Genomic DNA, 10,707 nt, shown 5'->3' with positions numbered 1-10,707 from the left:
TTGCTACAGACCCCAACTATGTTCTGGGGTTGAATACGTTTTGTCTCCCTGGGATTGAGACCACAGGGACTTTCTCACCTAATCTCACACTACCATGAGCTCCCCAAACCACTGTCCAAACAGGCAGCACCATTGACTTCTGGCCATCAGTTTTCTCCCCCTTCAAATGTCAGGATTAGACGCCCCACCCACATCCACTTGACAGTGATCTTCTCCCCCCCGCCCCCGGCAGGTGGAGGGGTTTTGTGATTTAATAAACAACACCCCCAAGGTCTGCTGACTGTTGGTGGATAATATGGGGAAGCTGTGAGCCAAGACGAGGACCTGGGGTTCAGAATGAGCGAGACCCAGGTTCTGATCTTAGAAACAAAGTGTGTTTGGGAAAGCCATACCCTCTCTGTGCCCCTGTTTCCCTATAGAAATAGACAATGATTGAGGACCAATGATAATCCGCTCTAGGGCTCTGAGGAAACTAGCACACTGCTTCAGAGAAGTTAATTCCCCTTTGAGAGCCCTTGGCTTTGAGTGTTTGGCATGTGAACTACACAGATATCTCCCCAACAGGGTCCACATGGGAGCTCTGGACTCAGCCCAGCAAAACAGGAGTGGGGCTGGTCCAGCATTATAGTACATGCAACCTAGAGTAGCAGCAGTCAGGACTCAATGCCAGGTTTGTCTGACTCCAGAGCCACTATTTCGGCACAAAGTGAAGAGCCCTGGGGTTTGAACCTGTCAGCAAGCTCAGCTGAAGAATGAATGGGGTCCATGCACCGCCCCTGGAAAGCATGCCCCTGCAGTGTCTGCATATGACCACTAGGAGGCACCAGTGTTCACAGGGCTAAGAATATGAGTATGAGGTTTCTTTAAGCACTTGATTCCTTTGTTTCCTGCTGTGAATTCCCAAAGCCAATGCTGAAGGTGTTCTGGGAGGAGGGGATCCTCACTGGCTTGACACTAAGGAGCCTGAGCTGGCGGCAATTGCCAACCCCTAGCAATTCACAGCTCGCAGTGCCTTTTGTGTTCTGGTCTCAGCTACCCCTCCAGCAGTCAGAATGGACATTCCATTCATAGGCCAGGTGTGGAAAGTGAGGCTCAGAGAGGTGAAGTGACTTCCCTTTGTCCTTGTGGTTAGCCACAGGCAGCAAACATCTGTGACATCTGGTTTGGGCAGGAAGGGAGGGGTTCCCCATAGACCTGGGGGTCCGGCTAGTCATTCCTCAGCTCCAGTCCAAGGTAAGAGAGCTGCCCCGTCCCGGTTAGCACGTGTGTGTGTGTGCGCGAGTACATGTGTGTGTATTCAATAAGCACCTTCTCCTCTGTCCTGGGTACCTGCAGGGTCCTGGAGATCCACCCCCCACAAAAGATGGTAAGGAAGGCAGCCTGGAGAGGGATAGAGCTGGTTTAGGGTGTTAAGTGCCAAGATTGGGGAGCACCAGAGTAAGCACCTCCCTTTGAGAGGGTGGGGAGGGCAAGAAGGTTGAGATCCTGCACCCAGGACACAGATGTGGGAGCAAAAGGACCCCCGTGGAGTACTTTGCTGACAGTCACCATTTCCCTGGCACCAGCCTGGGGATGGAGGTAGGAGGACACCAGATGAACACCAGGACCCTCAGGAGTCGTCTCAGGTCCATGACGTATGCCACTGGGGACATGGGACAGGAGGGTAAGCCACTTAGTAGCTGGGTGACTTGGGCATGTCATTTAAAGCCTCTGAGACTCAGCACCCCCTCCTTTGTTGAAAGCTTCTATCCCCTCTACTGGGCATGCTCACCTCCTGCCTAATGAGCTCCTACTCATCCTTCAATGCCCAAACCATTATGACCTCTTTATGGAATTCTCTCTGCCAAGAAGCCCTTCAGTAAAGTACTCACCTCCACGCATTGTGATGGCTCCTGGGTCTGAATTTTCCCTCCACCCCCATGTGGGCTACAATCAAATCCTGCATGAAACAATGACTTACGAGGCAGCAATCCCTGGGCTAGAAGCCGATACAAACAGACCTGGCCCCTGCCTTCATGGAGTTACTATCCAGTGAAAGAAACAGCCATGAATCGAGTAACAACACATAAATGTATGATCATGAGCTCCAGTGAACATGATGAAAGGCGGTCATGGGGTGCTTTGAGAGTTTGTAATAGGAGGGTCTGACCCAGTCTGGGGGATCAGGCCCTGGGAACATGACAATTGGGAAACACTCTGAATGCTGGGAGCATATCTGTTTTTGAACCATAGCTATTAATTAAAACTGCATATGGGTGTATTTTTCCTCATGTAGTTAATAATATGTAAAACCCTGGTTGGTCTTTCAAATGGAAATGAAGCTTAATATCTGGTGCTTTATTCATCTTTCTTTTAACTAACTTTATTCTAAAAAGGACTGTTACACTTCTTCAATATTTTTCTATATGATTGCCTACTTTCACAGCCATATTTTCATTCTTCACTACAGAAATAAATTCTACCTGAGCAAAAAAGAGGGGGAAGCAGCTGGGATGAGGAGCAGAGGGAAACTGTACCAAGCAGAGGGAACAGTATGTGCAAAGGCCCTTAGGTGGGCTGCTGGTGTGGACAAAAAACTGAAATGAGATGAACATGCCAGAGCAACAAAATAAGGCAGGAGGAAGTGGGCGGTGAGGCTGGAGAGGTAGGCTGGGGCCTCGTAGGCCACAGGGAGAATGCTGGTCTTTAACTGAAGGACTGTGGACAGCTTTAGCAGGCATTTAGTTGGAGGGTGACCCAGACAAACTCGTGTGTTAAGTGTCCCGATGGCTGCAGACTGGGTGTCCCTGTGTCCCCAGGGCCCAGAGCCAGGGCACCTCATGGAGAACATGCTCAGTACGTGTTTGCTGAAAAGAAAGACTGTCCCAGAAATCACCCATGTTCCGGACACAGCCAGCCCCATCCAGAGCTCTCCTCTCCTCAGGGAGGGAAGGCCACGTGCCTTTGCCTGGCAGGCCTGCCATGGGGCTCAACCATGCCTGCTTCTTCAACACACCCTCTGCATCGCCACCTCCCTGTCTCTGCTCCTGCTGTCCCACCCCGCCCGGATGCTCCCCTTGTTCCCCATACTCTCCCCCTCCCACCAGTTCTTTTCAACGTGTTACTCATCCGTCCAGAAAAGGCTGACTCCTACTTCTTCTAAGAAACCTTACCAGGCCACATGTTTGGGGACTGACAGACCTCATGAGTGAATGAATGTGTTTTGACTTTGATGTAACCAACACTGACTATATGCCTCTCAGGAGCCCAGCACTTCATAGGGCCTTTCCCCAAACCCCTGACACCCCAACCCTTCAAGTTAGTGTGGCCATTCCATTCTACAGATGAGAAAACTGAGGCTCAAGAAGATCGCTTAATTTGCCCAAATCCCCACAGCTAGAAAGCCACAGAGCTAGGACTCTGGAACATTTATCCATCCATCCAGCAAATATTTGCTGAGTGTCCACTCTGTGCCAGGGACTGTTCCAGGGGCTGAGACACATCAGTAAACAAAATATATCAAACTCCTTGCCCTTGTGGGGCTTCCAGGCTGGGAGACAGAGGCAGATAACAAACAACAAGAGTGATAAATAAATAAGAACATTGCACAGAGCAGGTCAGGGTGATTGGAGGGACTGGTGGTGGTGAGGTCGACCTCTCTGGGAAGGTGGCATCCCTGAGATTCTGCTTTCCATGGTCTCTGAGGTATGATCAGTGTCTGGAGACTTCTGGCCCAGGAGGTGCCCACGAATGGGTGTACTTGATGAGAGGAGAGAGGCTAGCCTCAGCCAAGGACGAAGTGCCCAACATCACAATCCCAGGGTAGGAAGGCCCCTGGGATGTGATCCAACTTGACCTTCCAGTAATGCAGAAAGCCTTTATGTGGCTTCCGAGCAGATGACTTTTCAAGCACACGCGGGGTGCCAGGAGGCTGGTTTCCTGTCTGCCTGGGCTGAGGTCACTCGTGTGGTCACACACCAGAAGTGACAGGCTGGTATGCTGGCGAGGATAATCACAGGTGAGAAGCCCTCCTCCCTGGCCCTGCTTTTTCTGCAAACTGTGTGGCTCGGGCAAACACCTTCTTCTTCCCAGGCCTCCATTTCCCATTTGTGTCATGATGAGGTGGCCCTGGATGGTCGTCCAAGGTCCTTCTATCTCAGACGATACTTTGACACTCCTATTGGAAATGACAGAATTGACTCCAGAGTTTTATCTGCATGTTCATTCTTCCACGCATTCATTGAGTCAACAAATATTTTTTGAGCATTTGAGTCTGCGCCAGACAGGGTGCCGGTGTGGGAAAGCCAGGCGAGAGCTTAGGGTCCCGCGGCCGGCTTCCTCTGGCTCAGGCCCAGCCAAGAGAGCGTTTCCCACCCTCCTGCGTCACCACGTCAGTGATCAGGTGTGACAGTAAGAGTCCAAGGCCAAGGCACCCTTTTTCTTTGTGAAACGTGCTTTCCATTTCCACTTAATTTCCCAACTTTCATCCACTCCTGAACCACTTTTATGATTGTGGCTGAACCCCCATCTCTTCATTCCATTATTTACCTAGATTGATCTTTAAATCAATGCACGTTTAAAAAACAAAAAAAGGTTTAAGCAGAAAAATTAATATCACAACCAAATATATTAAACGAAAAATAAAAACTTGACACAAATAAAAATTAATTGTAAAAATATACAACACAACCAAGGTGGTGATTATATTCCACCGAGACCGTTTTCTCCTGCAGCCTCCGAACCTGAAGCCTGCTCTACTTTGTTAAAAAGGAAAGTCAGCAGCTGTAAAGACATGCCGGCACCAAGGAGAGACTTTCTCCTTGAGGAGATCAGGAAGGAGAGCTGGTAAAGGAAGGATATTGCTACTGCATGGGTCCATGTCACAGGCAGAAAGCACTTGAGGTTGTTTCATGGAAGTCACCTCCCCCATCCCCTGCCCGGGAGTCTCAGGCCAAGGTTGAAAAGTGTTCATGACTTATGTGCCTGATTGGCCATTCTTCTTTCTTAAAATAAATTTTAAACTTTTGGAATAACTTTAGATTTACAGAAAAGTTGTGAAGATAGTACAGAGTTTCTGCCTCCCCTGGCCCCAGTTTCCTCAATGTTGGCATCTTACATAACCATGAGGCATCCGACACAATTAAGGAACTAATGTTGGTACATTACTATTAACTGAACTTTATTTGGATTTCAACAGTTTTTTTTCACTAATATCCTTTTGTCTGTTCCAGGCTCAAACCCAAGTTACTGTGTTGCATTTAATGGCCTTTCACTTTAAGGACTTTGGCAGGGGCTTCAAGGCGCTGGAGGTTGGCAGGAGGCCCTGGCGTCAGATAGGCTGAACTTCAAATTCCAGCTCTGTCTCGCGTTTGGTTTGTGACATTAGGCAAGGCACTCAATTGGGCCCAATCCTTAGTTTCTCCTCTCTGTGAAGTGGGGATCGTCAGAGACGTCTCACAGAGTATTTGAGGGGGCTTACATGATGTAATGCATGTGAATCTACTTTGCACCTGGTAAACGTCCATCCATATCTGTGATGCCTGTTAAAGGCATCCAGGCTGGGGAGGGAAGTGTACTGTGTGTGCTTCCATGAAAGCCGCTTGTCCTTCCAGCACAGGTAACATTTTGGCTGTTGTTTTTCTTGGCATGATGTAAACAAAAGACTCACAGATTCTTGGAATAGGCTGGGGAAAGGGGCCCCCCAGGAGAAAGATCCCTTCTGGAGCAGGAAGCCTGTGTGTTTCATAATGTTGAAATAGAGACCTCCTTTCCAAAACCAACCAGAAACCGATGAACAGTCAGAAAAAAAAAAAAACTCCTCAGGGCTTGGGCATCTGTCTAGATCTACCCCCCTTCCACATCTCCACCCTCAGCTTGACTCAGATTCCTAAAAGTCAGGTGATCATCCAGGCAGGCTAAGAAATGAGCAATGTTGCAGCAAAAGAGGTTGCCAGGAGCTCTGGGGAGCCCTTCCCCTTGAGACAGGTGCACAGGTCCACAGTGGGTAATGTTGGGTCCTTGTTGGGAGGCTCTGAAGGGTCACTTCTGGTTAAGATGGCATTGCAAGGTCAGCCTTGAGGCACCCAATCTGCTCCACAGTTAATAGCAAAAATACATTAAATATATACATATAAAGAGAAAAGTATATGAAGTGATATGAAGATCTTCGTAAACCAGGAATGGGACCAAAGCATAAAGATATGTGAGGCAGGCAGAAGATCCTATAGCCCAGGAAGGAAAAGTCTAGAGTGGCCCGGACACAGCAGGAGAGGCTTCATGTTGGAGGATGGACTTGGGAGAAAGATTCCATCTTGATGGGACCGTGGATGGGGGTCCGCTCCTGCTTTGTTGCTGATCCAGCCAGACTGGGCTTATGATCTGGGGAGGAACAGGCCTTTGCTTTCCAGGAGGTCCAAGACCTCAGCAGCTGAGGAGCTCAGAGCCAAGAGTAATCTTGGAGAGTTTCTCTCTGGGGCCAGGGCACAAGCTGTGTGGGGAGGGAGCGCCCAGCTTTCTCCACTCCCAAGCCTTCTCATATTTCCCTGGAAAGTCTGACTCTGCAGTTCTAGGTTGGGCCTGGGAATCTGAATTTTTACAAGACTACAGACTCACCTGACAATTTTCCAAGCTTGGAAAACCCCATACTCCTTTAGGTTGCCAACTTGTGTTTCACCAACTGTAGGTCTTTACAAAAGTCCCTGGGCGTGGGTGAATCAGCAAAGCCTGGCCCTCGGGGCTCCCATCTTTCCTCCCACTGCCCTCCCACTGCCTCCACCATCTTTATATTTCCCTTTATTCTTCTCCCCATCACTCCCTGACCATAGTCCCTGTCCTGGAGGAAGCCACACAAGGTCCAGACTGTCTAACCAGAAAGACAGACACGTAGGAATGTAAATTTGCTCCAGGTGTTTGTAAAGGGAGGGACAGACTTTTTATGGGATCCAGGAATACTTGGTGAGTGGATGATTTGGAACTGGAGCTGGCAGATGGAAATGAGTTTGTCAGGTGAGAGAGTGGTGAGGGCAATCTAGACAGACTGAAAATCATGTGTGATCATACCGCATAGGGAAAGAAATGGCAGGGCTGTATTCATTTCATTTTATTTTAGTTAGCCTATTTTACTTAGGTATAGTTTATATAGTGTAAATTACACAAATATTTCTCACCATTTTTTCTTCAAAGCTTCTTCTGTCCTCCCCTACCCACTTTTTGCCTAGACTACAATTATACATATGTTAGGCCACTTGATTTTGTCCCACAGCTCACTGGGACACTGTTATTTTTTTCCCCCAGTTTGCTCTCTTCAGTTTGGATAGCCCCTATTGCTCTACTTTCAAGCTTACTGACCTCTTCTACAATTTAAATTTTCTCATTAGCCTAACCACTGAATTTTTCATTTTGGATACTGAATTTTTCATCTCTAAAAGGTCAATTTGGTTCTTTTTTATACATTTGATTTTTTTCACATTATAGCAATGTTTTATTGTTTAAGCATATTTAAATAGCTATTTTAAAGTCCTTGTCTGTTAATTCCATAATTTCAGTCATGTCTGTGTCTGTTTCCACTGACAGATTTTTTTCTTCTGGACATGGATCACATGTTCCCATTTCTTAGAATATTTAACAATTTTTGATTGGCTGCTGGACATTGTGGCATTACAATTTTTTGATCTGGGTTTTGTTGTCTTCCTCTATGGTGTGTTGACATTGGTTTTGACAGTGAACTAAATTACCTACAAAACTGCTTTATTCTGTCAATGCATATTTTCAGGTTTGTTAGGGTGCCTAGAGCAGCTTTAAACCAAACTTAGTTTAGCCTAATGTCAAGATGCAAAACTTCCAGGGTCTCTACTGAATGCTCCAGGTGTTCCATGAGGTCTCTTTACTCTGGCTGGTTATAACCTAAATATCTCCCCATGCTATGTGAATCCTAGGAATTGTTCTTCTTACATCTTAACAGCAGGGTGTTTTTGTTTGTTTGTTTTTGTTTTTGACCAACTTTGTGGAATTTCACTTTATGCATGCAGAGCTGAGCACTTAGCTTTGGATTTAAGCTAATGTACATTTTTGCTGCACAAATTGTAGCTTCTTCAGCCTTCCCAAACTCTGATGCCTGTCTTCTAAGCAAACCTACCATGTTCTCCTTGGGCTCCCCTCCCTGTGTACAGAAAGTGCAAATAGGCAGAAAATTGAAACAATCATAGGACTTACCTCATTTGTTTCCCTTCTCTGCCTGTTGTTCAGTGTCTGAATTGTTTCATATTTTTTGTGTCTCAATTGTTTCATATATTTTGTCCAGTTTTCTAACTGCAAATCCAATGTCAGACTTATCTTGGCCTGAAGTGTAAGTCAATTCAAATTTTATATACGTATATACCTGTGGAATGATCATCCTAATTAAGACCCTAAAAAAGTCTCTTTTGCTCGTTTCCAGTCAGTATCACCCCTCAGAGATAAATTGCTCATTTAATTTTATTTCAATTATTGAGCACTTATTATTGGCCAAACAGTGCTGTACAGGGAGAACAATATAGACAACTTCCCTGATTCATTAAATTTTCAGCCACACAAATAAAAGCAAAATTATGACAATGATAGGTATTTCACTAAGAGGTTAAAGGTGCTATGAAAACATTTAATAGGAGGAATTTTTCTTATCTGGGTAGTCAAAGAGATCTTTCTTGAGGAAGCAACATGAGCTAAGATCTAAACAATGAATATGAATTAATTAGGGGGAAGGTCAGTGAGGGGAGTGTGGGTAACACTCTAGGAGTAGGTCCAACAAGCATCACCTGTGAGGATCATGAAAATGGGCAGAATGGCTGGACATAGCAGACTGAGCATTGGCTTTGAGATGTGTGATGAAGTTAGAGGGGCCAGCAGAGCACAGGCTCTGTGGGTTGGATTAAAGATCAGTGCCCACTCTGGGAAATAGGAGGCTGTTGGAACATTTAAACTACATAAGTGATACGTTGACAAGGGGAATGAGGAAGAAGGAGGCGCAAGGATGAGTCCTAGGTTTGAATAACTAGGTGAGTGGTGGTGCCGTGGATGGAGATGTTGAAAGGAAGTTTCGGTTGTAACTTTGGTTGGGAGATGGTGCTTGGGAAAGAGTCTCAGTCCCATTTGGGTCACATTGAGCTCAAGGTTCATTTGCGACATCAGAAGGTGATATCAAGTAGGTGGTTAAATACACGAAGTTCAGAAGAAAGGTCTGGGCTGGAGCTTGAAAGTAATGAATGATTTGCATCTCTTAGTAATGAAACCGTGGGCGTGATGAGGTCAGCTGGAGAGAAAGGAGAGACTGAAGTGAAGAGGGCAACACAGCCAAATACAGATGCTGGCGGGCTCGCCAACATGTGAGGACTGGGAGGAGAAGAGGAACCAGCAGAGGAGACAGGAGGAGGAGCAGAGAGATAGGATAAATCTAGGAGAACGTGGTGTCCCAGAGCCAAGGGGAGGGAATGCTTAAGGGCTGAGTGTGGTCTCCAGTGTCAGAGGCTCTTGAGAAGTCAGGTGAGATGAGAACTTAGATATGTTCATGGGCTGGTCCTGGTTCTGTGGACCCAGAAGCCAGGCTAGAGTGGGCCAGGGGGTGAGTGGAAGGTGAGTCCATGAATACACAGCTCTTTCAGATTTGGGCCATGATGGGGAGGATGGAGATAGAGCAATAGCTAGAAGGGAATGTGTTGGTGGTGGTGGTGGTTTGTCTTAATGGACAAGACTTGAACGTATTTATAAATAAATAAAAACAAACTTAGGGGTACCAAAGCGGAGAGGGGGGGTATAAATCAAGAGTTTGGGATTAACATATACACACTACCATACATAAAATAGATAACCAGCAAGGACCTACTGTATAGCACAGGAACTATACTCAATATCTTGTAATAACCTGTAAAGGAAAAGAATATGAAAAAGAATAGATAAATATGTATGTATAACTGAATCACTTTGCTGAAACTAACTCAAGTTTAGTTGTAAATTAACTATACTTCAGTAAAAGATAATTAATTAATTATTTTTAAAAGCCAGTGGCAAGGATCCAGTTGAGTAGTGTTTAAACACAGAAGAGAGAGGTATAAGGGTCCTGCGATGGAGATAAAAGAAGGTTTCTAGAGTTTGGAGAGGGAGGTGGACCTTAGAAGTAATGGGGGAGGGGAGGAGTGCTGGGGAAAGCAGGGGTATGTCTGATGGGGGAGGGGAGGCAGTTCCTTTTCTGAGGGTCTCTCTTTAATGGGAGGTAGGAGGCAAGGCTGTCTGGTGTGTGTATGTGTGTGCAAGCATGCATGGGTACATGCGTTTGTGGCAGGGTGAGGAGTCCATCTCAAGGAAAAAGAAAAGGTTGAGAGATTCCCCAAAGTCTGTGCGCGAGTGGGTTGATAAGAGCTCTGTTGCCAGGCAGATAGAGGTGGCTGGTTGGGAATTCACAGTGGACCAGCCTGCCTTGCTGAGCCTCCTTCCCCGCAGCACTGGCAGAGAAAGAGCAGAGACGTGGCTCATTCCAGGCTTGGGGACTCACCAAAAGTGAGTGTCACAGACACAGCGGCCCCAGGGAGCATAGGGTTTGGGAATGAAATGAAGCTCTTTGACAGCCAAGCTAGATAAGGAGGCAAATGAAGACAGGAGAGGGTGTGTGGACTAAGAGAAATGGGACCAGCTTTCCAGGAAACAGGACCAGCTGTGTGCTCCAGGATAAAGCTGGGGCGGCAGGTAAGTTGGGGTACA

The sequence above is a fragment of the Balaenoptera acutorostrata genome, chromosome 3 (genome assembly GCF_949987535.1).
Source record: "Balaenoptera acutorostrata chromosome 3, mBalAcu1.1, whole genome shotgun sequence".
In the NCBI taxonomy this organism is placed as follows: Eukaryota; Metazoa; Chordata; class Mammalia; order Artiodactyla; family Balaenopteridae; genus Balaenoptera; species Balaenoptera acutorostrata.
This window is presented reverse-complemented; position numbering follows the sequence as displayed.